At 41.5% G+C, this 4,501-nt stretch overlaps 1 long non-coding RNA gene across 1 annotated transcript; it reads right to left on the bottom strand.

Moving 5' to 3' along the window:
• Positions 1-315: 315 nt before the first annotated feature.
• Positions 316-2,777, bottom strand: LOC123356948. The gene is made up of 3 exons (XR_006575473.1): positions 2,639-2,777; positions 2,145-2,265; positions 316-1,584 (listed from the first exon to the last, which is right to left on the bottom strand). It is a non-coding gene; the product is annotated as an uncharacterized LOC123356948 (long non-coding RNA).
• Between the last annotated feature and the right edge of the window lie 1,724 nt (positions 2,778-4,501).

Raw genomic sequence — 4,501 nt, forward strand, 5'->3', positions numbered from 1 at the left:
TCCCATGTTTATATTTACATGTAATATGACAGAAATAACAGTGCTGCACTCATCATTGCACTGAAACAGCCACAATTTTATTTATTTACTGTAAATGCAAAAAGTTGAGGAATCAAATTTGATTCAAATAAATATCAGTATAAAAGCTTGCCCTCAATATAGCCATGTGTTCTACTGTTTAAATGCTACCAATTTAAAATACATGTAAGGAATTAACATTAGGATAACACAGTCTCCCATGCTACTTCCTTATTGCAGCTGCATCATTAATTGTATTGCAGTAAAACCCACAATGGTTTAGGCACCATACCGACGTATAAGGAGAAAAATGGTCCTGATCTAAAGAACTCACAATCTGAAAAAGACAGAAGTGAATACATGAAAAGTGGAAGAATTCAGCATACACACAAGGTGGACAGGGGGATGATAGATCAACCCAACGTGCTCATATTCAAGCACTGGTGCCTAGAAAACGCAATATGTTCTTGTATCTGCTTTTCATCATCTTTTTTTCCCCCTTTTCTCATAGTGGAATCTCTCTGAAGTTTATCAAAAGAGATTACAATTGACTAAATTCTTAGCAGTTGTTTGTTGTTATTGTGCCTAAAAGTGCACTAGATGCTTCAATAAAATATAAACATATGGACCATCCCCCAAAGAGCTTTACAATCTAATTTTAGACATGAAGTAATATATAGGAGTAACCAGATAATCTGGGAAGGAGAAGGTGAGGAACTATAAGGGTTATAGCAATAAGATAATCAGTTGGTGTATTTGTACTCAAGCATACATATATGTACCTTTTTTTTTCAATTCACTTCATATTTTTTCTAACAGAAAATCCTCAAAACTACAGAAAATGGTCAACACAATAAAACAATTCATATGGTGAATGATAATTTCCTCTACCATCCCACCCCACCCACATTTTGATACATCAAATGTTTGTAATGCGTTGGTTTGCCTATTAAAACCAGCCATTATCTCTCAACATCTGTAGTAAATGGCCATCCTTATGTTAATAACCTTTTCCACCACCACGACTGCAATTTCCACATTTCCAGCCATATAGATCAGGCTTTTGCCTGGCACAACTTGTACTTTTAAAAGTAGCTGTAGAATTCTAAAGTGAACTGACTCCCACAAATCACTGGCACTCTACAGAAATGGGCCTCAGGGTCCCCTTTGCTGCAGGAATCCTGTGTCAGCCACACACACATGGCCCACCTTCTCACTCTTCACATTCACTGCTATAGGCCATGCAAGCTGCTAAGCTTTTGTTGTTGTTGTTTTCTTTAAATATTATTTTGTGTTTCTGGCAGAGTGATAAAACTGCAGTAACCAGCTGGCACCGCATCTTCCTTTTGATTGCAGCATTGATTGTGCACCACATGCCCTTTTCCTCCTCCTCCTCCTCAGTTTGCTACATCACTGGAGCTGATTGCTGTGGCCACTCATAGAGAAGGTTTGGCAGCTGCAAGACCCAGATGCCAATTTCTTTCGGCCGTGGCCTCTGGGTGTCAGCTTGTCTCCCTGTCTGGCATCTCCTCTGGCAACAAAACCTGTTTTGTGTCAGTGTGTAGGCTGCAAAATGAAACAGTGATCAGTAAAATAAATCAGAGGGAGACATGTAAACAGTGGAAGGAAAACTCATTTGAAGTTTACATGAGAGAACAAAGATACCTAGGAACCCTCTGACAGCAACTAATATGTTACTGGTCAATAACAACATGAGTGGTTTAAAAAACATGCTTGTGTAACCTTTAGGTGGGCAGAGTTTACTTCATTGCCCTTCTCCAGTGCCTAAAAACCCTCCAACTCACATAGAAAAGCAGCTTGAGACCCAGCATTTAGTCACTGATGATTTTCAGCAAGGATTGCACAGGGCCAACTTCCCCACAATCAAGTCCAAAAGAAAAAAAAAGGAATGAATTTAATTCTTAAGCATAAGCTATAGACATCATCTTCACAGTTATACATCAACATAAATAAAGAAAACAAATTTAATCCAAATAGGTCAGTCCCTACAGAAACACAGTGAGAAGAAACTCTGAGTTCGCAAAACTTAGATTGAGTTCACCTGAGTCTCAGAGTCTTTGATCACCAAATCTGCACAGTGTGCTGAGTCAAAAGCAACATCTCACCTTCACTTGCTTGTAGAAATGTTCAGCTGGAATCCATGGAGACTCTTCCTCCTCCTCTGCTGAAATCACTCAGACACCAATTAGCCACCACTCAGTTAAGTATATAGTTAAAAAACCAACTCTGTTCCAAGAAAAATACTAAACTGAGATTAGCAAAATAAGTGACTTTCCCCATTATCACATTTAAAGAAAAGAAAAGTTGGCAAAGCATACTGGTCGAGACAATTTAACTAAAACAGTTTAACTAAAAATCAAACATTCAAAATATACATTTAAAATAAAAGAAATGAATTTTCCCTCCCAATTTCCCCGGTCTATAATGAACACTGTCAGTCGGATGACCAGTAAGTATGAGAAATCGGGACGGGGTGGGGAGTAATAGGCACCTATATAAGACAAAGCCCCGAATATTGGGACTGTCCCTATAAAATTGGGACATTTGGTCTCCCTAACTGTCAGGACTTCCAAGTTGGAGAGTTAATAATATCACTGACCTGTTGCAAAATGCTTCAGAGTTAGGGAAAACAGCCTGCTTTCCACTCCTAGGCTCAGCTTCTCCCAACTGACATGGGGCACATGGTCTTTTGTAAAGCAGCTGCCCTGATTATTTGCCCTCATGTAGTTTTGAGTCCAGCTACAAGGAACCTACTGAGCATACCCAGAACTACCACACTGAATTCCAGAAACTTCTGAGTGTGGAAAGCTAATTGTGCATCTGCCTAGCAACAATGACCCAGACACAACTCATTCCTACTCACCCCCCAATAGATTCAGCGGTGCTGCTAGAACTAGCGGTGCTGAGGGTGCTGCTACACCCTGGCTTAAAGTAGTAATAACAAACACCAAATACATGGTTTCTATGGTTTCCATCATCGGACCCCCCCCATAAAAATTGTTCCAGCACCCCAAAATGAACTCTTAAAGAGATATCCCCCCTATTAGGCACATGGGTTACGTGCCATGATTGTGATGACAGTGCAGGAGCAGCATATATTCAGCACTTGGAGGACTTGTTAATAGGAAGGTCTTTTTTAATTATATGATGTCAGATGGTGTCACTGACACTGGCCCATGTTGGGGAGATACACATTCATAATACCCCAGGAAGAACAACAGGGCCTCTTTGAGTACCTCTTTGAGTACATTTCCACCGCAATAAAAGGCCCGTGGGACCATGTCTCAGAGCCTGGGTCAATTGACTCAGGCTCAGTGGGGCTCAGGCCGTAGGGATAAAAATAGCAGCATAAACATTTGGGCTGGGGCTGGAGTCAGGACTCTGAGATACTCCCCCCAGATTGTGTCTCAGTGCCCAGGATCCAACCTGAACCCAAACATTTACACTGTTATTTCTAGCCCCCCACCTTGAGCCCCAAGACCCTGAGCTGATTGACTCAGGCTCTGAGACTCAGTGCTGCAGCGTAGTCATCTCCTTTGAAAAATAATGCTTCCCAAACTGGAGCAACAGAAGCGCCCTAAATGCGGGGGGGCCACCAGCACCTGAACCGTGGTCCCACCCACCCCTTCTCCCCAAGCCCCCGCTCCCACACCGCCTCTTCCCCAAAGACGCCACCTCCTACTCGTTCCTCTTCGCCCCTCCCCCCCGTCGCTCACCCTTATGGCCAGTATAAAATGATGGGGACACAGTCCCCTGGCCTCGGGCCCCTGTTCCCAAGCTCCCTCATACACATGAGAGCACCTCCCTTCTCTGTGTCCAGCCAGCTCTGCCATGGCCCCACGTCATTACTGCATCTGGGGATAACACGAGGACGCAGCCCTTGTTCAAAAGGGAATGCAGAGTGTCTCTCTGTACCTGATTCCTGTAGGAGGAAATCCTGATAGTGTGGCCTGAAACAGTAATACTTAAAACATGAGTTGAAAGGGATGGAGCGAAGCCAAGGTACACCAGCTGAGAATCTGGCCGTAGAGGACCCACAACTGGAAGCCAGGCTCCACTTACGTCAATGAGAGCTGTATCACATCTAAGACTCAGCCAGATTCTTTGTGGTTAATTGTTAACGTTAAAAAAGAAGAGTGGGGAGGCAGAAAAAGAAAAAATGAGGAGAATCTGAAATTTTGAAATTCTGATTTCAAAAAGTGAACTGAATTGAAGAATTTGAATTTTATTTTAAAATTTCCCATTAAAAAGAAACATAATAAAAAATGACATTTTCTTGCCAAAAAAAAATTCCAATGAAATCTTGTATTTTGGCAGAATTTTTTTTTGGTAAAAAATATATATATATTTCTATTAATTAGGCAGTGCCTTTGCATGTCTACATTTTACTATATTTATTATGAAAAGAATTCAAAAGCAAAACCAGATCAATAGATCAAACGGTAAAATATTAAGGCCTCCA

Source organism: Mauremys mutica, unplaced genomic scaffold, assembly GCF_020497125.1.
Source record: "Mauremys mutica isolate MM-2020 ecotype Southern unplaced genomic scaffold, ASM2049712v1 000085F_np12_subseq_1:107295_obj, whole genome shotgun sequence".
Taxonomy (NCBI): domain Eukaryota; kingdom Metazoa; phylum Chordata; order Testudines; family Geoemydidae; genus Mauremys; species Mauremys mutica.